The sequence below is a fragment of the Stylophora pistillata genome, chromosome 5, assembly GCF_964205215.1.
Source record: "Stylophora pistillata chromosome 5, jaStyPist1.2, whole genome shotgun sequence".
Classification (NCBI taxonomy): domain Eukaryota; kingdom Metazoa; phylum Cnidaria; class Anthozoa; order Scleractinia; family Pocilloporidae; genus Stylophora; species Stylophora pistillata.
In genome coordinates this window covers 21,417,033-21,444,256 of record NC_142523.1, presented here as the reverse complement: position 1 = coordinate 21,444,256, position 27,224 = coordinate 21,417,033, and the positions used below count along the sequence as shown (strand labels likewise).

General features: G+C 38.3%; 1 long non-coding RNA gene and 2 pseudogenes across 4 annotated transcripts in view; 1 reads left to right on the top strand and 2 right to left on the bottom strand.

Annotated features, from left to right (window-relative positions):
* The window catches only part of LOC148730771 (uncharacterized), an 85,704-nt gene extending 58,856 nt beyond the window's left edge, over nt 1-26,848 (bottom strand). Inside the window, exons 1-3 of one of the 4 annotated variants that reach the window (XR_016002164.1) lie at nt 26,719-26,848; nt 26,408-26,527; nt 12,001-12,752 (exon numbers count right to left, since the gene is read on the bottom strand). This is a non-coding gene — a long non-coding RNA (uncharacterized LOC148730771). Of the gene's footprint in view, nt 1-12,000; nt 12,753-16,097; nt 16,272-26,407; nt 26,528-26,718 lie in introns of those variants that run through there. The other 3 variants (XR_016002165.1, XR_016002167.1, XR_016002166.1) reach the window with 3 other exon arrangements.
* On the bottom strand, nt 3,374-5,517 carry LOC148730773 (uncharacterized; annotated as a pseudogene).
* Nucleotides 17,639-18,193, top strand: LOC148730772 (uncharacterized; annotated as a pseudogene).
* Nucleotides 26,849-27,224: the final 376 nt, after the last annotated feature.

The window sequence follows — 27,224 nt, the reverse complement described above, 5'->3', positions numbered from 1 at the left end:
GTCAACAAGATAAAACATTCAACAATATTGAGAAATTAACCCACAGTTTTCATCAAAGAGTTTCTATTTCTCTTCAAGTAATTTTCCTTTGACCTCAATTTAAGTAGCATGTTATCATACACTGTTAATAAAACACCTGGCAAGTTCTGTGCTATACACATAAATGTACATTGTACCCTAAATTGATGCAGTACCCATCTTGAAATCAAACATGAGTATCTAAGAAAATGTTATTAAACAACCTGAATATCTTATAATATAAGATGTTCAAGGATTTTAGTTAAAGTTCAATAGTTTGTGCCATTAATTTCTTTAATGGCAACATTTGATATTTTGTAACATTGCCCTTATATGATTTTACTTGTGTCCTGTTTCCACAAGACCAGCCTCGGAGATCCACTGTTATCTGCAAACCGGACGTCTTGTTTAGTCAAAGTATTTTTGTGAATTACATTCACAGTTTCTGCAGCACCATCAAATAAAATATGGCCAGCAATGTTGACCAATGTTGATTTTCTCGCCCTTGAATTTCCTCTACTGGTCTATCTGTTGCTTCCATGGTTTCTTGGTTTAATATTGCAGAGGTCAAAATCTGTCTCACTTCCATGGGGATCTTGAACTTTTGTTCTTTTTTTGAGAATCCATTCTTCCTTTTTGCCGTCTCATGGTTTTTCTTTAGTTGAATCTTCTGTATTTTAATAACGGGCGATGAAGACTCAAATTTGGGTTGAGCACTGAATGCTTCTCTGGAGAGAAGTAGACAGCACAATCTACTTTAGTGTTTGTTTGGAAATTTTACAACAATTATTGATTCACGTTTTTGCTGGTCTTTATAGGGGGCAGGTTTTGTAAATAACCAACCCTGCTTTGTTCTGAAATAACAGCACTAAATTATTGAATTTGAGGTGTTACTGATTAGATCAAAAGCATCAAATACTGGTATAAATCAAATCGTTGCATAGAAAAAACCAGAGGCCAAGGGATGAAATGCAAAAGAATTGTACTTGAATGAAAATAATGATGCAAATTAAAATATGGTAGAAGTAGAGAAAAATATTAAAAAAAAAATACACTAAGAAATTGAACTAATCCTTGAACTAAGACTTTAAAAGAATTTACAGCTTGTTGCCTCACAGATGGAAAGGGCAAGGGCGTTCCATGTTCCCACAACTCTATGAAAATAACTGCCAGTATTATAATATTTTAAGAACATTTGTTCTTACATGTCTCATCTTTAGAGTTAACTTATCATTGTGTCTAAATGAATAGTGATCAATGATAATAGATAATACTGTGTCAACTTTTTCAGTGGCGTGATTAAGCACAATAGGGTCCTTTCGATATACTTGGACGCGCGCTCCTGGGAACTAGAAACGAGCATGTAATCAAGGCTTAGAGGACACTTAAGATGGTTGCCAGTTCTGGTGCAGGCATTTTTAGTACTAAATCGGTACCTTGGCCAAAAGGGTATGTATTTTCATTGACAACTTTTACTTCTGAAGTAAGATAACTGTAATTAGCCATAAGAAGTGCAATGAGCCAAAAGTTTGAAATACATACGAGCTACAAAGCTAAAGAAAGAGCTAAATGTTTGCAAGATGATAATAATGTTACGTTACAATCAGCTGATGAATTGTAGATGAAAAAATAACATCCAAGTCGATTAAATATCCATAATGTTGATATGAAACAACATAAATATGCTATGTATTAAATGCTTTAATTAAAAAAAAAGCACCTAGCTAAATGAAAAAATAGAAATTAGACTTGTGTGGTAATATACCACTACTAATTTTCAGAGAAAAACAATTAAAGCTATTGGCTTCATTTACAGTGCACCAAAAGCTTCACTCAGCTAAAGCATAAATATACAAAAGAAACAAGCAGAGGACTAAAATTAACACACTTGCTTTTCTGATCATTTTATTTGTCTGAGAGTACTTTGTGATAAATATTAGTCACATTGGTCTCCTTTTGATAGGGCAGATGGAGGTTGCTGCCATATAGCTGCAGCACTGTTTGATCTGGAAGCAAGCATAAGATTTAATGATCTCCAGTCATGTACATAAGGACAGTGCATGTGGAAAAAGAAAGGAAAGAGAAATGAGGGAAGTTTGCCCATCCAGGACTTACAAACAAGTTGTGGTGGCTATGGTGTAACAGTAAAAGAATCCATAAAGCCAAGGGATTTTAATCCACTTTTTATTCCTTATGACCCAACTGTATTAGAACAACAGTTGAAAACTGGGTTGTTGGAAACATTCCCAAGCTCTTCTGCTCTGCCTTTTTTGCATTCAGCTGAAGAACCAGGCAAACAGAGGAAGAAATCAGGGATTTGATAAGCAATGATTTAAATGTCAGTAAGCATGAAAGTGTTCAAAGTGTTGATGTTTACTCAATGAATGATTATGCCAATGTGTTTGTTTCTGTTAATAGTGAAAAAGTAACACCTACCGTTTCCAAAGAATTAGCAATTGAATTCCTTGAGGCTATTACATTTAATGAGGACCAAGCAGAAATGATTAACAAAAAGACTGTGAATCAATCCCAGTCCCAATTTTGGTTTGATCAAAGGGCAGGAAGAATTACAGCTTCCTCATTTTACACTGTGTGCCACCTCAGAGAGAGCACAGACAGGAGAAACACTGTTAAGCATCTTATGAATTACTGTCCAATTGCTGAAGATGTAATGCCACAACAATTAACATGGGGCCATGAAAAAGAGAAGAAAGCACTAGATCTTTACATTAAAAAACAAAAGAAAAATCATAACAAGTTGTCAATAAAAAACAGTGGACTCATAATAAACACACTATGGCCCTTCCTGGGAGCCAGTCCTGATGGTGTAAGGATTTGTGAGTGCTGTCAGAAGAAGTTAATTGAGGTTAAGAGCATGTATGCAAAAAGAAATCTCCCTCCACAGGCTGCAGCTGAGGAGAAGCTCATGTTTGTTGATGACAAATATATACTAAAAAAAAAACAAATGGAACCAGCAAATCCAGGGTCTGATGGGGATAACAGGGATTCATTGCTGTGATCTAGTTATCTATACCCTCAAAGGAATATTGATTGTCAATGTCAATTTTGACTGTGAGTTGTGGAACGAAATGTGCTTAGAAACTTTTTCTTGAAGTATATAGTTCAGGAACTCTTCCATCATGACATACTTAAATCATTATAAAGGAACTACCATTGGTAGTAAATGCTTATTGGAAAACCAAAAGTACTTGAACAGTGTGCTGGATTAGATATCAATTAATTCCTGAGTCTCAAGACATTTTTTATCTGTGTTATTAACCATTTACAGAAGCTGACTGGCAATTGATCAAATTTACAAACTTCTTGTGTTTCTTGGCTCACAAGGTAATAGCAGTCATTTAACCAGGGGAGGTAGCAAATTGCACAGAGCAGCACACACACTAAAGATGTTGTCTGCAATGGGCAGCATTGGATGAAGAAAGTTTCCTTGAAGAATTCTAAAGTCCTTAAGTCGTCCAATAGCACGTTCTACATGGATCCGAACACTCGCAATGGCACAGGTAGATTTTACTGCCTTTTTGGAAAGTTGTTTTCATAAGTAAAAAGAGAGATTTCACATAAGGAAATGCCAACTTGAGAAGCTACTGATAGTTAAGTACTTGCTGCTTTTTCGGTTAAAGCTATTTATGAACACCTTATGCTATAGTTGAATTTAACTTTGTATCAATTTAATTAGTTATAAATATCAAAGCACCTAGAAAAGAGATCAAGTATGATAGGAACTGCGGCCTTTTCAAACAAATTTTTGAGGTACAGTTAAAGTAATGGTTTACACGTATCTCCCTGATGAGAAGCTTGACTCTACCATGAATAAAAATTACTGATAACAATTGGCACTGTTGTTAAGTAACTTCAACTTCATTGTTGCTACCAATTAAATATTGATATGTGGCTATATCTGATTTTTTAAAATTTTGTTTAAGGAGACCATGTGTTTGCTTGTTGCATACAAATGATTTCCCAGTCCTTCCCTCTGAAACTCCCTTTATCTAACTCAAACAGGCTTCAAGGGTAAGTTACCTTTACAAAGTGGTGGGATATTAAGTGCTACTTTCTTTCTTGTAAGCAGATCCCTGATGTTGAACCCCTTGTCTGCCATAACAGAGTCCCCCTCTTCAAGTTTGTCCAATAGACCACTTTTTTCTGTTATTATCTGTCGCTGACATTTCCAGTCCATAGTTTAGAAACGAAGGTGAAATAACCTGTTGGTGAGATTCCTACTAGCGCTTTCATAGTGTTGTGCCGTTTATAGTTACTCCAGGTGGCCCTCTGGGCACTAGGGGATGTTGGCTTTTGTAAAAATATCTCTGTACAAATATTCTTGTACTTGGAAACTTACAAAAAGACTTTGGTAAAGTATTCTTGATGCCTTCCTTACAAGGCCATTTGAGGAGAATGTCATGAAAAACTGTAGACAGAAAAGAAACCCAAGTTATGAAAACTTTGCTAACTGATCCCTCTGATACTCCAAATATATCTGAGAGATGTCTACTTAAAAGCCCAAGTCTGAGTCTCACCAAAGTTAAGATGAACTCATCCATAATGGTCAATAGTCTTTGCTTTCCAGGCTTTTTTTTATTTGAATCCTTTTGATACCTAACATCTTTTTCTTTGTTTTTGTCCCAATACTTAAGTTTTTCTGCAAACGGCTTCAGCAAATTAAATATCATCATTAGGCAAGCCAGGCTGGGTATTCCGGTGTAAAATTTGACAGACCCGTCATTTTTTAAAACATTCACAAAGAGCTCTCTTTTCAGCTGTTTGTTGTTTGTTAACTCTGCTTTAAGTCTTGCGCGTTCTTCCTTCAAAGCATCAATTTCACTGGTTAAAACCTCAAAATCTTCAAAAGGAAAGTCAGTTTGAGTTCCCTTGCGATTGTTTGGAAGATGCTGATAATAATCGTGATCTAAAAGAACTGCCTCGTTGCTTGTAACACTGGTATCTTCGCCTACCTGGGTAACCCTTTTACTCTTTTTAGGTTTAGGATATTCATCGAATGTTCGTTTCTTCCTAACATCTAGTCTCTTTTCACGGGAAGAAACAGGTTCTTCCTTTGCCGAGGGATTAAAATACTTCGGTAATTCACCTGGAATAATCTCTCTTCTCCCGCCAAGCGACTTTTTGATAGAGGAAGCTTTGAAATGTGCACTGCAAATCCGGGGGTTTTTTCGACCTCGGAATTCGGGATCACTTCGTCGACAGAAGTTCTTCCAAACCCTTCTAGAACTCTGTTCTGAAGGGAAACAGAAAAATGAAAGATTCGGACGATTCCTGGAACTGTTCAAGCAGTTTGCCACAGAACAAAAGTTCACCATAACTTCAGAAAATAATTGTAACTTTTACATTACAGGCAGTACACCGGTCTCTGTTTTTAATTTTTCCCGCACGCTGTCCTCTAAGCCTCGTTTACATGTTCGTTTCTAGGTCTCAGGAGCGCGCGTCCAACTATATCGAAAGGACCCTATTTGTGAGAGGTTATGGTGGAACAATAGTTGTTGTCAGTAGAATATTCTTAGTCCAGTTTTTGTAAAATGATCGGTCAGTTTTGCTGTGGTGTTACTGGCTGTAAGACTCAAATGATGTAAGTCAGTCATGATTAGTCTGTTTCACTCCATCGGTGAAGTTAGGTTGTTCTGTTCAGTTCGTTTGTCACGTTAATGTCATGAATGAGTCGTTTGTATGGAGCCGGTAGTAGTTGACACCTGTTTAGGGGAGTCTGTTCTAAGTTAGAAAACCAGCTTTCCAGAGTAAGTCATTGAAAGTAGTTAGGGCTGTAGGTTAGGCATTGGGAGAGTCCCAGTCTATACTGAGGTTCGAAAGTCGATGATGTTCAGCAATGTGGTTATTGACATCACCTTTCTTTGTGGCCTGTCTGTGTTCAGTCAGTCTTGTTGTAAGGTTTATGCCAGTCTATCGGATGTAGGAGGCTTAGCAGTGGGAGCAATTGATCTTATAAAACGCTCCCTGTCTGTTCCTCGGTTCTTCCTTGTCCTCAATGTTGGTTAGTAACTGACGTAGTGTGGTGATGGGTTTGTGGACGATGTCGATATTGAAGGGCTGTAAGATGCCCGACATGTTCTCAGACATGCCTTTTGTGTACGGTATGGCTGCTGTAGTCATAGGAGGTGTGTTCTCATTTGTTTCAGTAGTAATAGTAGGTCGGTGAGTGTTTTGTCATATGAAGTTGTTGTTGTAGCTGTTCTTTGAAAAAACACGGAAAAGATATTTGTTCTCATCGGATAACCTGTCTGTTGTGTTGCATGCTAGTTGCGTGCGTTGTGTTAGAGTTCTGATAGTCATGGCCTTTGTGTGATGTAGGGTTCTAGGATGACTCGTATGGTAATCTGTTGGTGCAAGTCAGTTTCCTGTAAACTGTCATCAGCAGTGAGCTGTCGTCACAGCTTACTAGACAGTCTAGAAAAGGAAGTATGCAATTTTCTTCGACTTCTCTGGTAAACTGTATCTCGGTGTTGTCCGTTAAGGTGGTGGCGGAATGCGTCAATTTTGTCGTGTCAGAAGGCAGTAAATGTGTTGTCAACATAGTGTAACCAAAGCGGTATCGTTTGAGGGTAAGTCAATGGGCCCTTTCGACCTGCCCACAAGCGATACCGCTTTGGTTACGCTTCATTAACGACACATTCACTGCTGTACAACACCACGAAATTGAAGCATTCCACCACACCTTAACGGACAAAACACTGACACACAGTTGACCAGAGAACTCAGAGAAAATGGCAAACTTCCTTCTCTAGACTGTCTGGTAAGCCGTGACGACAACTCACTAGAGACGACAATTTACAGGAAACCGACACAACAACAGACTACTAGATGAGTCATCCTACAACAGTACATCACACAATGCCACAATTATCAGAACTCTACCACAACATGCGCAACATGGATGCAACATGACAGACAGCTAATCTGACGAGAATAAAAAACCTTTGCCATGTTTTTTTCAAAGAACGACTACAATGACGACCTCATTTAACGAAACACTAATCCACCTACTACTACCGAAACATGTGACACTGCAACTCCTACCGACTGCCAAGCCTCCCACATCGGAGAGACTTGCAGAAACCTCGAAACAAGACTGACTGAACAGAGAGGCCACAAGGAAAGGTGATATCAACAATCACATTGCTGAACATCATCAACTTCCGAATGTCAATATTGACTGGGACTCTGCGCAATGCCTAACCTACAGCACTAACTTCTTTCAATGACTGACTCTGGAAAGCCGGTTTACTAACAGAACAGACTCCCCTAAAACAGGTTTCAACTACTACCATCTCCATACAAACGACTCATTTATGACATTAACATTACAAACGAACTGAACAGAGCGACCTTACTTTACTGATGGATCAAAATAGACCAATCATGACCGACTTACACCACTTGAGTACTACAGCCAATAACACCACGGCAAAACTGAGCAATCATTTTACACAAACTGGACTAAGAATATTCTACTGACAATAACTATTCACTTGACTCTGATGATGACTTCTGCACAGGTTTTCGAAATGTCAGTCACCACCATGCCACTGATGGATCGAAACAGACCAATCACAACCGACTTACGCCACTCGAGTCTTACAGCCAATAACATCAAGGCAAAACTGACCAATCATTTCACACGAACTGGACAAACATTCTACTGACCGCAAATATTCACTTCACTCTGGTGATGACTTCCACACAGGTTGTCGAAACGTCAGTCACCATCCCTGACGACAATCCTTCTCGCCAGGACGATAACACTACACTTTTACAGGAATAAAAAAAATGATCATCTAAAGACTTGCATACTGCCTTCTCGAGTAGTTTCCCTAGAGCACTAAGCAAAGATATTAGTTGAAAATTGTTGGGGTACAGTCTATTCCTTTTATTAAAGATATGTATAACTGAAGATTATTTCTACTGCTTGGGGAACTTACAACAATCCTTGCTCTTTTAAAGACCTCAAACAAGCCTTGGGTAAGAGATCTGTGTACCAGTTTAAGATCTTTAGGTGAGATTTGATCTGCACCAAGTAATATAGTCTATTGCCATGCTAGTCCAACTATCAACAAGTTTTAACTAAAACTGAGGAATCAAATGAATATTTACTGAACGGACATTCTGTACCTTTTTAACAGTATTCCTGTGATTTATATCATATATATTTTTCATGAACTTACACTTATATCAATGTACATTTTTTTATTGCTGTATTTCTATACTTTCTTCTTTATTTAGGAGACCCTTAATATAGGTAAACCTGTGGGCTTCCTTTTTCTTGACAGTTGTTATTAACAGTGCTTGTTACTTTTTTAAAAAAGTATTGTATTATATACACTACCCTTCTCTTCCTAACCAAAATGATAGCAAACATTCCAGAGGAAAAAGCAGAAAGTGTACTCGCCAACAGCTTCTGTAATTCATGGAAAAGCTGGGAGAAATATTTCTATGGATTTGTTCCTTGAGCACAAAAATAATTCTTTAAAGGAAAAGTTGATCTTCTTGGGCCAAATTTCAAAGAAGAGTCTGCCCAGAGAAAAGCAAGTTTTATTGGTGTCAGTGATGGTATTTTGACTTATAGTAAATTAAATGTACATCAGGATTGTAAGAAATCAAAAGATGACACAACCCTCCACCTCCCGCACAACAGTCCAGCGCTCTATCCATTGAGCTAACCGGGAGGCGGTTCTGAGAAACTTCAGAAACATCCATTCATAAAAATGCTGCAAAATTTGAATATGTCACAACTTGTAATGGAAATTACCTGACCATTGTCCAAAACCTGCCTCGATCACATCTGGAGTAGTCACCCTGTGTGGCTAATAAATGTGCGGGTATTATCTACTGGTATGTTGGATCACCTACCAACCATTGTGACAAGAACATACAAGGGCGTGCAACAAAACAAAACTGAGCATACGACAATCACCTACCATGACATCAAGAATCTTAACAAAGAACAGTTTATTGCTGCGTTGAAAGAGGCGCCTTGGGATTCTGTGTTTATCTTTGATGATCCTTATGACATTGTTGATGCCTGGTACGATATTTTCCAAGGCGTAGTCGATAGATTCCTCCCTCTTAAACACGAGTGAAGCATAAGTCCCAACCTAAATTGTTCAATAACCACATCGTCGACAGATTTAAGGAGGCCGATAAACTTCTCACTAAAGCCAAGAAAAGCGGTTCCAACAATGACTGGCTTAATTACAGGCGAGCAAAAAATTACATGACAAATTTAATTAGGGAAACGAAGCAAACATAATTCACGGAAACTTTGGAATCTGATGAAATGCTTGTCGGGTAACGACGACCCGGAACCCAAACTGCAGTAATTAGTCAATGGGAGTGAAATCATTACTAACAAAGGTGACATTGCTGAGACTTTGAATTGCTTTTTCGTCGACCAGCAGAAAAATCTTAGTCCTCAGATCGGTCTTAACAATGTCCCGTTCACTGGAGCCAGGCCCCCTCCTCCACCTCTTCTTTCCCTGGCCCCTGGGAACATTTAATATTCCACAAAATGTCCAAGGACAAAGTTGTTAATCTCCTCCTCTCTATCCCAGTGTACAAAGCTACAGGCAACAATAGAGTGAGTGCCAAACTGCTGAGAATTGCTGCACCTACTATTGCAGACTCCCTGTGCAAGCTGATCAACTTCTGTATCGAAAAACAAACCTTCCCCACAAAGTGGAAATTCGGTAAAGTGACTCCCATTTATAAGGGGCAAGGAAACCGGGACGATAAGAACAACTATAGGCTGATAACCGTGCTTCCTATACTTTCAAAGTTACTCGAGAAGCACATTTGTGATCACCTTTGTGAGTTCCTTAAGGAAAATGCTCTACTACACAGGTTTCAGTCCGGTTTCCACAAATTTCACTCCACCGAGACCGCCCTTATCTGCCAAGTCTACCAGCTGCTCTTTGACTTGGACAAGAACAAAGTATCGGGGCTTGTGTTTATTGACTATAAAAAGGCTTTTGACCTCATAGACCACGGTCTACTCTTAGAGAAATTGAAAGCCTATGGGGTATGTGATAGCGTGCTGGAACTACTATGCAGTTATCCAAGTGGACGCACACAGTATGTACACATCAATGGCTGTCGTTTCTCCCCATGAGCTATGTCGGCTGAAGTACCGCAAGGGAGTATTTTGGGCCCCATTTTGTTCCTCTTATTCATTAACGATCTACCATCGGCGGCACAGCATTCTACCGTAGACATCTACATGGATGACACTACTCTCAGTTTATCATCAGACGTGACTAATGGACTTACTGCCATGTCATCAGCCCTCCAACAGGATTTAGATGACATCTCACAGTGGTCGGCTGCTAACAAAATGGTTAGAAATGCTGCGAAGACGAAATGTCTCCTTGTTGCAGGGAAACGCATACCATGCAAGCTTGAGCTCAAACTTGCTAACTCTGACATAGAACAGGTTGATAGTCAGAAACTCTTGGGGGTTACTATTGACAAACACTTAAGCTTTGATGCACACGTTTAGGAACTGTGCAAGAAGTTTTCCCAGAGAATAGCGGTTCTCAGAAAGATAAGGAGATTCATCCCTATTGAACAGCGCACACTTTACTACAATGCTATGATCAAACAAGTGATGTTGTATGGGTCAACCATCTGGTCAAACTGCTTAGCTGATAACTTAACGAGAATCCTCAAGCTGCAAAAACGTGCTTCCTGAGTACTTTTGGGAGCTGACATAAGATCAAATAGAGTAAATCTTTATAATAAATTAGGGTGGCTCCCATTTTATGATGAAACTAAAATCAGTAAGTGCTCACTACTCCTTAAGCGCCTTCAAGGAAACTGTCCCAGCTATGACCTTCTTAAATGCAATGCAGATTTTCACACACGCAATGGGCGGTACAGTGCCTTAAACCTCGTCTGCCCCAGATATAATCGTGTATCTGAGGGAGAGAACTTTTAGTGTGTCCGCAACCAGGCTCTGGAACTCTCTGCCTATTAACCTTGAGAAAGTAACACGTATAACCTCATCTAGAAAGGCAGCATTTATACACATTTTTAACCAGATACAATGACGTTGATCATTTTAGCATAACTGAAACTTAATTTTATTCACAGTTTTACGCTAATCCAACATTTCATAACCTTCCTCTCGCTCCAACTATCCCAGCTGTATTCTTATTGTAATTATAGTTTGTAGATATTCACTGTAAGAATATTTTTGTAAGTGTAATGTAGTTTTTACTATTGTTAGTCCTATTCATACATACACTTATACTTCCTTTTCTTTACGACATGTATTTTGTTACCTAACTTTGTTTTATAAATTTAGTTTGAGGGCCACTAGTTACTCAGTTGAAACACTGTTCCGTGTTACCCTCGTTAAATAAAGTTGATCGATTGATTGATCTTTCCTTACCAAAAAGAAGTACAAACCTTGTGAATGAAATAGATTATAGAGACTTGTGCAGATAAATATGGACAAGGCTACGTGAGTAGGCTGAAACTTATGAAAATTAGTTGCTGTGAAGTTACTTCATACTAAAGCAGGCAGCACATCACAGTTAAAGTTATAACAAAAAAATGGATGATCATCTGTCACTATGTGCTAGAGAGGAATAAGTTAGTTAATTTAAATATCACTAAAAGAACAGAGTAGTAAACTTTGAGGATATGACATGGCTTTGAATTGTCACTAAATTAATCAACCAAGAACCCATACATTGACTTTTTGTTGACTATTATTGCAACACATTATTTGAAGATCGCAAACACCTTGTACTTTTTCTTTTGTTTGTTCTTTTTTAAACAGCACTTATTGTAGAAAAATTTTGCGCACACTATGCTGTGTCATTTCGTAATCTTATGTAACATAGCATGTATTTAAACCTTATTGCTTGTTGTAGTTTGTTCAGTTTTACCCAGTAAGTTTTACTTATTTTCATTGTAACGCTTCATACAGCTTTATCACCTCAGGCAGTCACACCTCAGAATCACAACAAATGTAAGTTTTGTATTACGTAGTTTTCGTCGTTATTTTTGTTGTAGTTATCCTATGTATTTAGCTTAATTTATATTGTAATAGGTTTTTCATTTGCTATTTTCTTTGCACTTTTAACCATTTCATTTCGCTTCATTTCGTTTTGTTTCATTTGATCTAATGCCGGCCACTGTCATCAATTGCTGAAATAAATATTTCAAAACTCGTGTTGAAAATTGTCCTGGAGTTTTTTCGGAGAGTTAGTCGCCCATGGAAGCTATATTGTTTTCATCACAGTTTATAGCATAAAAGTGTACATAGTTCTTCTTCTCATTTAAATTCTCAATTGCAAAAGAATTCCCATTGACCTGAAGGTATTTAATACTAAAGCTGAAGTAGTTTGTTTTGTCTCTAAGTGAAATAAAAAATACAAGTTATCCACACTCAAAGATGGAACAGGTTCTACAACGAGTATGCTTATATGAAGTAGTCTAGTTTCCCGCCTTTCAGGTCAGGTGATGGAATTTTGGGCGGCCAGCCATCCTGCAGTGTTGTTGTTCACCAGCGTAATTAATTATTGCAGTTTAGCGGACACTGTTTGTCTATCCACCTCTCGTTACATGGTGTCACGTGTTTCCGGAATCCACTGATACTTCCATTCCAACTGAGGAAATTCAAGGGTGAGAAAATTATACCCTGGTCAACATTGCTGACCATATTTTAGATGGTGCTGCAGAAACTGTAAATGTAATTCACAAAAATACTTTGACTAAACAAGAAGTCTGGTTTGCAGATAACAGTGGATCTCCAAGGCTGGTCTTGTGGAAGTAGGACACAAGTAAAATAAAATCAGGGCAATGTTACAAAATATCAAAAGTTGCCATTAAAGAAATTAATCGCGCAAACTATTGAACTTTAACTAAAAACAGCGCAATAAATGAGGCTCACAGATTAAGGATAGATCGAGAAGTTCTTCTATTAGAGAAAAAACAACAACTGAAGCTGCAATTCCCACTAGAAGGAATTATTTAAGTTCAATCTTATTAAACCCACAACAAGTGCCACTCGAAAGTTATGGACAGTGACAAGAAAATCTTCAAATATTCTGAGTGTGGCCTAATGCAACTCGAGAACCATTTGCATAGAAAAGTGATTCTCTCAAACAATACATTATGTTGGCACAAGTACCGTTCAGCACGTAATAGAGTGGTTCATCTTATTCATTATTCTACACGCTCCTTTTACCAAAACTCAATTAACAATAATCTTGATAATCCTAAAAACCTCTGGCGCATTATTCGTTCTCTTGCGCCCTCTAAATGTTCCAAACTGCAGAATCGCGTAACCAATGACGGGACGAACTATGATGATTATGATATTGTCAACCTTTTTAACGAGCATTTTGCCAATATTTCTTCTTCCATTCAGTTAACTCATGCTTCTGACCCTCCTAACTGGGAGCGTATTACCAAATATGTTATTTCCAAGCTGCCACCTGGAGTGTCCTATTTTATTCCCCCCATCTCTGAAAATTTTGTTAAGCTACAATTAGAAATAATATGCAGTAAATGGTTTGAATGTACGGGTAACATGTAAAAGTGTAGTATGATTGTCCAGGTGAGTGTAGTCCTGAGAAGGACTGTTGTTGGTGGCATGGTGGCGACTGACATTTCGACAACCTGTGCAGAAGTCATCATAAGAGTAAAGTGAATAGTTGTTGTCCGTAGAATACTCTTAGTCCAGTTTTTGTAAAATTATCGCTCAGTTTTCCTGTGGTGTTACTGGCTGAATGACTCAAATGGCGTAAGTCAGTCACGATTAGTCTGTTTAAATCCATTGGTAAAGTTACGTTGTTCTGTGCAGTTCGTTAGTAATGTTTGTCATGAATGAGTCGTTTGTATGGAGCCTTTAGTTGTTGACACCTGTTTATGGGAGTCTGTCCAGAGTTAGCAAACCAGCTATCCAGAGTAAGTCATGGAAAGTAGTTATGGCTGTAGGTTAGGCATTGCGAGAGTCCCAGTCAATACTGAGGTTCGTAAGTCGATGATGTTCAGTATTGTGGTTGTTGACATCACCTTTCCCTGTGGCCTGTCTGAGTTCAGTCAGTCTTGTTGTAAGGTTTCTGCCAGTCTATCGGATGTAGGAGGCTTACCAGTGGGAGCAATTGATCTTATAAAAGGCTCCCTGTCTGTTCCTCAGTTCGTCCTTGTCCATAACGTTGGTTAGTGACTGACGTAGTGTGGTGATGGGTTGGTGGGCGATGTGGATATTGAAGGGCTGTAAGATGCCTGACATGTTCTCAGACATGTCTTTTGTGTACGGTATGGTTGCTGTAGTAATAGGAGTAGTGGTGTCGTTTGTTTCGGTAGTAATAGTAGGTCGGTGAGTGTTATGTCAGATGAAGTTGTTGTTGTAGCTGTTCTTTGAAAAAACACAGCAAAGATATTTGTTCTCATCGGATAACCTGTCTGTTGTGTTGCATGCTAGTTGTGGGCGTTGTGTTAGAGTTCTGATAGTCATTGCTTTGTGTGATGTAGGGTTGTAGGATGACTCATCTAGTAATCTGTTGGTGCGTATCAGTTTCCTGTAAACAGTCATCCGTAGTGAGCTGTCCTCACAGCTTACAAGACAGTCTAGAAAAGGAAATTTGCCATTTTCTTTGACTTCTCTGGTAAACTGTATCTCTGTGTTTTGTCCATTAAGGTGGTGGCCAAATGCGTCAATTTTGTCGTGTCATAAGGCGGTGAGTATGTTGTCAGCATACTGTAACCAAAGCGGTATCGTTTGTGGGTAAGTCGATGGGCCCTTTCGACCTGCCCACAAGCGATACCGCTTTGGTTACGCTACATTGACGACACATTCACCGCTGTACGACACGACGAAATTGATGCATTCCACCACCACCTAAACGGACAAAACACTGACACACAGTTGACCAGAGAACTCAGAGAAAATGACAACCTTCCTTCTCTAGACTGTCTGGTAAGCTGTGACGACAACTCACTACAGACGACAGTTTACAGGAAACTGACACACACCAACAGACCACTAGATGAGTCATCCTACAACACTACATCACACAATGTCACAATTATCAGAACTCTACCACAACATGTGCAAGTAGTATGCAACATGACAGACAGCTAATCTGATGAGAACAAATACCTTTACCATGTTTTTTCAAAGAACGACTACAATGACGACTTCATTTAACGAAACACTAATCCACCTACTACTACTGAAACATATGACACTGCAACTCCTACAACTACAGCAACCATACCGTACATAAAAGGCACGTCTGAGAACATCTCGTGCATCTTACAACCCTTCAACATCTGCGTCACCCACAAACCCACCACACCACAACGTCAGTCACTAACTAACATTAAAGACAAGGATGAACTAAAGAAAAGACAGGGAGCAAGTGATAAGATCAATTCCCCGACTGCCAAGCCTCCTACATCGGAGAGACTGGCAGAAACCTCGAAACAAGACTGACTGAACACAGAGAGGCCACAAGGAAAGGTGATGTCAACAATCACATTGCTGAACATCATCGACTTTCAAACCCCAATATTGACTGGGACTCTGGGCACTGCCTAACCTACAGCACTAACTACTTTCAATGACTGACTCTGGAAAGCCCGTTTGCTAACTTAGAACAGACTCCCCTAAACAGGTGTCAACTACTACCGGCCCCATACAAACAACTCATTCATGACATTAACATTACAAACGAACTCAACAGAACGACCTTACTTAACTGATGGATCGAAAGAGACCAATCATGACCGACTTACACCACTTGAGTACTACAGCCAATAACACCACGGCAAAACTGAGCAATCATTTTACACAAACTGGACTAAGAATATTATACTGACAACTACTATTTACTTGTCTCTGATGATGACTTCTGCACAGGTTGTCGAAATGTAAGTCATCACCATGCCACTGATGGATCGAAAGAGACCAATCACAACCGACTTATGCCACTTGAGTCTTACAGCCAATAACATCAAGGCAAAACTGACCAATCCTTTTACACAAACTGGACAAACATTCTACTGACCACAAATATTCACTTGATTCTGGTGATGACTTCCACACAGGTTGTCGCAACGTCAGTCACCATCCCTGACGACAATCCTTCTCAGGATTACACTCACCAGGACGATAACACTACACTTTTACAAAAAGAATATGATCATCTCAAGACTTGCATACTAGCCTCTCGAGTAGTTTCCTTAAAGCACTAAGCAAAGATAAAAGTTGAAAATTGTTAGGGTCCAGTCTATTCCTTTTATTAAAGATAGGTATAACTGAAGATTCCTTCTACTTCTGGGGGAACTTACAACAATCCTTGCTCTTTTAAAGACCTCGAACAAGTTAGGGCTGTAGATTAGGCATTGCGAGAGTCCCACTCAATACTGAGGTTCAAAAGTCGATGATGTTCAGCAATGTGGTTGTTGACATCACCTTTCCTTGTGGCCTGTCTGTGTTCAGTCAGTCTTGTTGTAAGGTTTATGCCACTCTATCGGATGTAGGAGGCTTAGCAGTGGGAGCAATTGATCTTATAAAATGCTCCCTCTCTGTTCCTCGATTCGTCCTTGTCCTTAACGTTGGTTAGTAACTGACGTAGGGTGGTGATGGGTTTGTGAGCGATGTGGATATTGAAGGGCTGTAAGATGCCCGACATGTTCTCAGACATGCCTTTTGTGTACAGCATGGTTGCTGTTGTCATAGGAGTTGTGTTGTCATTTGTTTTGGTATTAATAGTAGGTCGGTGAGTGTTTTGTCATATGAAGTTGTTGTTGTAGCTGTTCTTTCAAAAAACACGACAAAGATATTTGTTCTCATCGGATAAGCCGTCTGTTGTGTTGCATGCTAGTTGCGTGCGTTGTGTTAGAGTTCTGCTAGTCATGGCTTTGTGTGATGTAGGGTTGTAGGATGACTCATATAGTAATCTGTTGGTGCATGTCAGTTTCCTGTAAACTGTCATCAGTAGTGAGCTGTCGTCACAGCTTACTAGACAGTCTAGAAAAGGAAGTTAGCCCTTTTCTTCGACTTCTCTGGTAAACTGTATCTCGGTGTTTTGTCCATTAAGGTTGTGGCGGAATGCGTCAATTTTGTCGTGTCATAAGGCGGTGAATGTGTTGTCAACATAGTGTAACCAAAGCGGTATCGTTTGTGGGTAAGTCGATGGGCCCTTTCGACCTGCCTGCAAGCGATACCGCTTTGGTTACGCTACATTGACGACACATTCACCGCTGTACGACACGACGAAATTGATGCATTCCACCACCAATTGAACGGACAAAACACTGACATACAGTTGACCAGAGAAGTCAAAGAAAATGGCAAACTTCCTTCTCTAGACTGTCTCTGGTAAGCTGTGACGACAACTCACTATAGATGACAGTTTACAGGAAACCGACACACACCAACAGACTACTAGATGAGTCATCCTACAACCCTACATCACACAATGCCACAATTATCAGAACTCTACCACAACATGCACAACTAGGATGCAACATGACAGACAGCTAATCTGATGAGAACAAATACCTTTACCATGTTTTTTCAAAGAACGACTACAATGACGACTTCATTTAACGAAACACTAATCCACCTACTACTACCGAAAAAAACGACACTGCAACTCCAATGACTACAGCAACCATACCGTACATAAAAGGCATGTCTGAGAACATCTTGTGCATCTTACAACCCTTCAACATCTGCGTCACTCACAAACCCACCACCCCACAACGTCAGTCACTAACTAACATTAAAGACAAGGATGAACTGAAGAACAGACAGGGAGCAATTTATAAGATCAATTACCCCGACTGCCAAGCCTCCTACATTGGAGAGACTGGCAGAAACCTCGAAACAAGACTGACTGAACACAGAGAGGCCACAAGGAAAGGTGATGTCAACAATCACATTGCTGAACATCATCGACTTCCGAACCTCAATATTGACTGGGACTCTGCACAATGCCTAACCTACAGCACTAACTACTTTCAATGACTGACTCTGGAAAGCTGGTTTACTAACTTAGAAAAGATTCCCCTAAATAGCTTTCAACTACTACCAGCTCCATACAAACGACTCATTTATGACATTAACATTACAAACGAACTGAACAGAATGACCAAACTTTACTGATGGATCGAAACAGGCCAATCATGACCGACCTACACCACTTGAGTACTACAGCCACTAACACAACGGCAAGCTAAGGAAAGCACCTTTTAAACGTGAGCTAACTCACTTGCTTTTGAAAATTCTTGAAATTGAGGAGATGAATGTTGACTTGCGCTACCTTCACCTTTCTAGCTTATATTTGTATTTCAACTGATTAGCTTTCTCTTTGACCTGTTAAAAACTCCCTTGTGTGACTGGCCCAGTTAAAACTATTAACATGATTATCACTACTATTATTTATTTATTTGCTCATTTATTTATTTATTTATTTCATTGTTGCGTGTGTGTGTGTGTGTGTGTGTGTGTGTGAGTGTGTGTGTGTGTATGTGTGAGAGCCTATACAGTGTCTGTTTAGGTAGCCCGCCTAGAATAGCTTTGCTAACTGTGGGATACAAAAGCCTTTATTTCTTTAATTTAAAAAAAAAATAAAGTCAATCTTGTTATTGTTATTTATGTTGTTATGTAGTCTATTGCCATGATAGTCCAAATATCAACAAGTTTAAGCTAAAACTGAGGAATCCAATAAATATTTACTGAATGGACATTCTGTACCTTTTTAACAGTATTTCTGTGATTTATAATTATATATTTTTTCATGAACTTGCATTTATTCAAAACCCAGCTCAAAGATCACTTGTCTGGGTGTGGAATCTGTAACCGTTATAGGCCCGAACGATGTAAAGAGCCTTTAAAGCCTCATGGTGTGCCTAATTTGCCATGGGAGAAAGTTGGTGTTGATCTATTTGTGCTGGATGGGCAATCATTTTTGATAGCCGTTGATTACTCCTCTGGTTATTTTGAAGTGCAAGGTATGAGTAGCACCACCAGCACCTGAATTATCACTGGCTTGGTTTTCCAGGCATGGTATTCCTGCGACCATCATCAGTGACAAACAGTGTAGATTTCAAGGCCTTCAATAAGGAATGGGATTTTCACCACGTCACATCAAGCCTTCGATAAGCACCCATCTCCCAGTAGCCAAGCATTTGCTAACTCCAAAAGTGATAACCGATGTCCCTGAAAAGATCAAGATTAGGAAGGAAAAGCAGAAACACTACTATGATCGTCACTCACATGAACTGCCAAAATTGCGCGAAGGTGATGCCATTAGGATGCGATTGCCAAACGAGGAGTGGTCAATGTGGCGCATCAATGGAGAGGATGGGACCCGTTCCTACTTGGTTGAGGTAAACGGAAAACATTATTGTCGGAACTGTAAATGGCTCAGGGCAACGTTTGAGGAGTTACTGGAGTGAGTTGAAACAAACCTCAACATGACCGATCCTATTGAACTGGTTGAGTCCAGCCCAGCTGAGCCGCCACCACCAATGATACCATCATCATCATCAGTGGTTTCTGGGCCACGCACTGAAGGTCGTCCAGTGCGGGACCGCCACCACCCAGTGTGGCTAAAAGATTACGAGTGCTGAATTAAGACATTGACTCTGCCTTGTGCCTCTTTTTTTGCTTTGAATTTATTTTTTATTATGCATAGTTGTGCAGGGGCGCTTAATGCACTAGACTTCCTCAAGGCAGATTTGAACATTGTGTTATTTCTTTCTTTCTTTTATTATCATCAACGTTGTCTACATTTATAGTTGCTCGACTATTAGAAGGGAGATGTAACGAGTATGCTTACGTGAAGTAGTCTAGTTTACCGCCTTGCGGGTCACGTGATGGAGTTTTGGGTGGCCAGCCATCTTCTAGAGTTGTTGTTCACCAGTGTACTAAATAATTGCAGTTTTGCAGACACTGTTTGTCTATCCGCCTGTCGTTACAGGTTCAATAAAGCTTGTCTTGTAGGAGAATGTATTGAGAAACTTAATTTCAACACAACTAACTTCTTCAAAAATGTGAGGTTACACTGTACAGGTCTCAGAATCATTATGATAGTTATCTTAACACTCCAAAGATTTAAGCCCTAAACAATCAGCTGCATTTGGAAGATCACTGGCTCATTTTTATGATATTATGGCTTCAAGGATGGTAACAGTTTGGTGTGAAGTCATGGGCATACAGCAAGCCACCAACAAAATTTCATGTGTTTCATGCTTTAAAAAACTTATACCCTACACAGACAACATAGTCATGTGGTGTTTCCCAGCTGCTAGAAAATTATGTCATAACATGGAATCTCTGCATAATGGTCACTACTGAAAATAACAAATTAAAAAGCTTTGGTTCACTTTGCCACACCAACAGCTTCAACATCATTAAGCTGTGTTGGATCCAACTTATGAATTAAAGGCAGCAATGTCACCAAATGTTAAAAAAAAAATAATAAATAAAAAGAACTAGGACATTCAATTTAAACATTACTTTGTTAACATTTTCCAAAGTTACTTTTATTCCTAGTACAATGATATTTAACACCAAATTATTAATTTTCTTGATGAGCACTTAGTACTTAATATTTGCACTGTTAGTTAAAATTTTTTGTACAGTAGATAACTATGTGCAAGTTTAATGTTTTTAAAGATACCATTTTCAAACTAAACAGAAAAGTTGCAATTTAATTTGATGACATTGAGTTTAAATCCTTGTCAGTAGAGAGATGATATTACCAATACCATAAACTTTAATAGAAAGAAAAGGACCAGAACATTCAATTTAAACATCACCCTGTGGATATTTTCCAATGTTACTGTTAATCCCAATATAATTATTGTTTACAGCATATCCTTGATGAACAGTTAGTATGATGTTTTTAGTGTTAGTTTAAGTTGGTACAATAGATAAATACTGAGTATGTACAGGTGTGATTGGTTTTCACCAAAATAATACAGTTTTGAAACCAAACAGAAAAATTATAATCATTATGATGACATTAAGTTTACACCTTGTCAGTAGAGTGATGAAATTACTTATATCAAGAGCTTTGGATTCTAAACAAAAACTAGTAACAAATTAAGAAGAGGCTCAGGACATTCAATATAGACATTACATGTAACTTTGTATACAATTTCCAATGTTAGTGTTATTCTTAATCCAAGCAATGTCACCTTTACAAGTTTGTGTATGCCCATCTCCAAATCCATCATCATCATTTGTCCACTCAGTTCCAGCCAGCCCAGTGAATATCAGCCCAGTGAATATCACCCCAGTGAATATCAGCCTAATTTGCAGTCTGCTGGTAATCCAACCTCTGCTTGTCAACTCTCTTATACTAATGCACAACAGAGCTGTTTCCCTTAGTCTGTTGGATGTGATTAGGGCAACCCAAACTTCACCAGCCAACACAAAAAAGCCTACCATGCAGGACAAAGCTAAAAAGATCCAAGAGACCCTTTGAAAAATTCTTGAGCGGATAGACACACTAATTGTTGTTTATTGTGGCACCAGGGACACTCATGCACCATATGCAGCTCAGGCAACAGTAACTGCCCAACTTATTGCTAACAGAGCCTTTACTGCAATTGTGGCATGTATATCTTCTCCAGCAGAGAAGGATTAAGCAGTTAATCCAACACTGACCAGAATACAGCCCTTTGGCACTGATGAAGGCCATGACATTTGTGGAGTCAGTAAGAAGAAGCTGCCAACTCCAGAAAAAAAAAATGAGAAGATGAGAGAACTAAACAATAACATGAATTTCACAAAACTAATCCAGGAAAACAGATTCAGTGTTGCATTGAAATTTCCTGTCGTATTTTAAAGTCATTTTGCAAAAATTATGAAACACTCTCTTTATAGAAAAGAAAACATAACTTAGCCAAAGCAGGAAAGTAAGAGATGGTGACAAAACCACTGCATTATGGATATTGGAAAGTCTGAACAAACATTGGGCATCACATATGCAGGTTTAAGTCAAATTAAATGGTTGTCCTCACTTGTAGTAGAGCCAATGACTCTAATTGACTTAAAAGTATTAAAAAGATAAACACTTTAAAATACAGACAACAGGTGGAACAAAGATTGAATCAACTTTTTCAAATGACAAAGAACCTTTGTAAAGAACAAAAATAACTGCATTTATGCATCACAAGTAATAACAATTAATGCTCTCTAACCAATTCCCTTTTAGGTGACCCAAGCGTAAATGATTCAAACGGTGAGTTGTATTCCACTTTTACCATTTGCTTAGTAGTCAACAAGATAAAACATTGAACAATATTGAGAAATTAACCCATAGTTTTCATCAAAGAGTTTCTATTTCTCAAACTAGTAGTTTTCCTTTCACCTGAATTTAAGTAGCATGTTATCATACACTGTTAATAAAATACCTGGCAAGTTCTGTGCTATACACATAAATGTACATTGTACCCTAAATTGATGCAGTACCCATCTTGAAATCAAACATAACTAGGAAAATGTTATTTTAAAACAACTTGAATATCCCACATGAATCCACCATAACCTCTCACAAATTGTACTATATCAGTCCACTGAAAAAATTGACACAGTATTATCCACTATTATTGATCACTATTCGTTTTGACACATTGATAACTAAAGTTAACTCTAAAGATGAGACATGCAAGAACAAATGTTCTTAAAATATTATAATACTGGTAGTTATTTTCAAAGAGTTGTGGGAACATGGAACTCCCTTGCCCTTTCCATCTATGAGGCAACAAACGTAAATTCTTTTTAAGTCTTAGTTCAAGGATTAGTTCATTTTCTTAGTGTATTTATTTTTTAATATTTATCTCTACTTCTACCATATTTTAATCATGCTCCGACGAAGGGCTAATGCTCGAAACGTCAGCTTTTATAATCATAACGGTGGCCAATTTACCATTTCAACTTTGTTGATATATCCAAATTATTTCGTTACCCCCACCGACGCAGCCCCAAACAGTTTCTTTAGAAACTATAAGCTTTTACTGTTTTTCATAGTCCTACTATAACTACTATTCCGTCTTTAATCTATATTTACATATGTATGTGTACGTGTTCGTTTGTAGTTACATATTTTGCCCCCTTTCTTTGATTTATATTTATTCATTTCATTTTTAGTCTATTTTACTTTATATATTGTCTGTTGTGTATATATATATTTTTATCCTCTGTACTTATTTTTCTATTTGCTTATTTATTTTTCAGTGCCGTAGGTTAGAAAACTGTAATAGGTTAATGCGCTTCCCTCTTTAAATAGTTATTGTTGTTGTAAATGTTGCATTAAAATAATGGCAAGTATTCTTACCATCACTGGGAAAGACACGACTTCCCCAGATATACTTGACAATATGATTAAACGACTGTACACTATTACAACAGAGCAGGATGGGGAATGGGTGAAAGAACTTGCAGACCTTAGTGATGATGATATCACTGAACTGCTCCTTACTGTTGTATTCAATGAAAAAATCCCAAAGACAGGGCTCAAAGTTAGCAACCAGCTTGTCGCAGATGCAACTAGATTTTTAATTGCGCACCTAAAAATTCATGTGTGATCGCACTTGTGCGCCTATGAATCCCAGAGATTAGTGCGACTGAGCTTATCACCACTCAACTGGTTGGACACGAAACGGAAGATTGAAATAATAAGTTCAATCGTAGGTATGACATAATCAGGCTGCAAACAATAAAGTTATCATTTTCCTTGCATCAGCTTGTGTTTTATTTGTCTTTTTCTGCTATGGCTTCTCCGAACTCGGAACTCCATGTTCCCATTCCATCCCAGCCCTATTCAGTTTTGCGAATACTCCGCAGACACATGCGAGTGAAGGCTACCTTTAAAGCACGTGCTTCTCGGCAATCAAGTTCACCGGTTGATGTGAAAGGTCAAGCTCAACAACCTGGTTAAAAAGACTTTATTTCTTCACGGTGAGAACAATTTAAATAAAACGATGAATAATAAATTATTTTATTGTATTGTATTGTACATCTCAGTTAAGTCAATGGCAATCAATGTAATCTATTCTCTTACGAAACGCTCATTTGAATAACTATAGTTTGTTATTGAACAGCCGGCTGGCGCCTTCTTCTTCAGCTTCGAACTCGAAAACTTCATCAATGTCCTGCTCCATTGATAGTGCTTTAGTCCAAGATATAGACGACGAACCAGAGACAAAAAAAAGGAAACATATACAAGTTTCAGAGAGCAGGGCTGAAGGAATTCGAATGGCTTGAATGGGATTCAGGAAAAGAGTTGATGCACTGCCGATACTGTAAAGCCTTCCCAATGCATGTATCTTCATCCTTAGTCAATGGGTGGAGCAATTTTAAACACCAGACACTTACTAAGCACTCGAAGAGTAAGAGCCATGTTTATTGCAGGGATTATTATCTGAACGATAGCGGTCAGAGACCAAGGCATCCCAACTTTGTTTACAGAAGGTGGCCAGATGAACTAATTTCAGTTGCTGACTCGTGGGACTCATTGGATTTCGAATGATTGAGTTGAGGTTGTATTAATGACATGGTTCTACGTCCAAGTCTGTTTCAGCTTTAAACTAAAAGTTTATTCATTGGAAATCAAATGAAAGTTGTGAGCAGTACACTGACGGTGTATATGTTCTTAGTTATTCACGTTCATTTCAAAGGAAATGAATACAGAATTTTTCTGTTGCCTTGACTCTATCATGAAGTGCAGCAATACTTCTTGAGATAGAGAAGGTTAATTATAAAAAAAACCTAACAGTGTTATTGTTATCTCCAATGTAGAGTAATAGTGTGGAGGTAGAAACAAACACAGATTGGTTTAAAATAAAAGACAACATGCCGATAAATGATTACCGAGACGTCTGAAGCTTTCTGTTTTTTTTTTTTTTTGGTTCCACTAGTATTTTAAGCTGTGCTCCTAAAATTTTTCGCTGTGCGCCTAGAATTTTAGCAGTGCGCCTAAAAATTTACACCTGGTAGCACAAGTGCCCCCAAAGCCAAAATTAAACTTTCAGCACTGAAAGAGATGATAAAATTGGTGTAAATCATAAGCAATTCCCTTTTTATAAGCTGACAGTAATTTATAACTGCTTTCCAAAATGTAAATAGGTCTTTAAATTAATCATTTTTGCTTACTCTAAAAGTTCTGTTTGCTATATTCTATGCAAGTTGTTAGAAGTAAATTTTTAAAAAAAAAGTCACATTAATTTTCTAGTCATTTGTTTTTGTCACCAGTGGCACCTGAATACTGCCAAGTAATGTTAACACTTTTTCCAACACTTGATGCAACCACTGGTTTTAATGATGAATAGAAATTATTTTTTTCGTAGGTGAAAGTGGGAAATTCTGTTTTACTTGAGAAGTTCTATTAGATTTGTCTTTGTATGTTGTTTACTCCATATTTTTGCCAATTTCAAACTAATTTTTATTTATTTATAACCATTTTTATTAAAATACGTTACTGTTGTTTTATTTTACCATGTTTTAGATACCCCAGTAAAACTATGATAAAATACTAAGTGTTAGCTTTTTTACAATGTATGTAACATCACTTACTAGTCGAGTCTGAGTGATTTGAGCAACAAAAACTAACAAAAGTTTTTTCATTGACAAACAAATTACATGAAGAAATGATTGGTTTTTAACCTTGAGAGAGTTCCGTTGGAAAAGAAGGTAAGACAGGTAACCAAACCACTGCCACACTCGCCACACGAAATAGGAAAACCCAGGGTGCTTTGTTAGAGCTTGACCCATTTTCAAAATGGAAAGAGTTTCATATAACCCATACATTAATTATGCATTCATTTCATAAAGACTAAATGTAAAGGTTTCTTTGCAACACTGTGCAATGAATGCTTAACCCTAATCAGTAAAATTAAACTGGTTCAAAAAAACTGAACTGGTTTGGAAAAAATTAAACTAGAGGATAAAATTGAACTACAACATATATACATCAGTGTTACTTTGTACCAGGTTGTTACCATAGTGAGGTTCATTTCAGACAAAGTTTTGTGAAAACTACTTCTGTACCAACCTACAAACCAATTAAATATCCTGAGCAGTGAGCCAAACAACAGACTATCAACCCTTTTTTGTTAATCTTTCTCAAACTGATCTCGCGAACACGTACGCCAATGACAGAAAATTTAAAAATTGAGACTTTCGGCAAACTGAGAGGGTTGGTTTGTGGCGATCATGCAACTGTCAACCTCAAGTAAACAATATGCGCCGAAATCGGCGAAATCATCAAAATATCTTAAGAAAGGAAGCTTGGTATAAATAGTGCACTAGAATAAAAGTAGGTTTGAAACTTTAACAACATTAGCGTAGCGAAAGTGGTTCGCAAACCTTTAGGAAGCATTGATCCTGAAAAACGTGATATTTGATGTGATCAATTTGCGTCCCAAGGGTTCCAACCGCCAGCATTCGATAGAATCTCTTCCTTCCAAAACTGCAGGGACTTTTAACCTACAATTAGGACAAACAAATTGAAATAAATAGAAACAGTCATTAGACATATATTTCGAAGGCTATTGAAGATCACGTTTGAAGTCCAACGCAACATTCTATAACACCTATGTGCTGCCGTCGCATGTTCGTGCAAGACGCTCGAGCTATGAACTGAGTAACGGAAGTTTCCTTTACAAAGTCTAGCTTACCCTGACATCTAAAAGTTAAATACCACTTGCAGATGCCCACTACAGCCAAGGACAGCACTAACTGACATACACACCGTTAGGATATCTGTTCAAATGTGTTGTCCTGACACAATCACGTGTCTCCCTCGTCTCCCTCCTCTTCAGGCGACGAAACCACAGTATACGGTCAGCGGTTTTTGTTCTCATTTCCTGTTGATCATTATTACTATTATCGTTATTTTCATTCTTCTTATTCTTTTATCACCATCATGATAATTTTCTACCTCATAAATCAGTCTAGGCACGCAGATTTATCAATGGTTTTCGATTCTCAGTAGCGAAGAAAGGCGACAACCGTCGAGTTCGCGGGCTACATGTAACCCTCCATGACTTTCGTTTCAAGCTTTCATCTATGCATATATGGGCGGCCGTCACCACCAAAAATACAAGGATGTCAAATAGATTAGTAAATACAAAGGTGGTTTAAGGATCAGCTGCAGGATAGCATAGCTAATAAAGGAATGGCA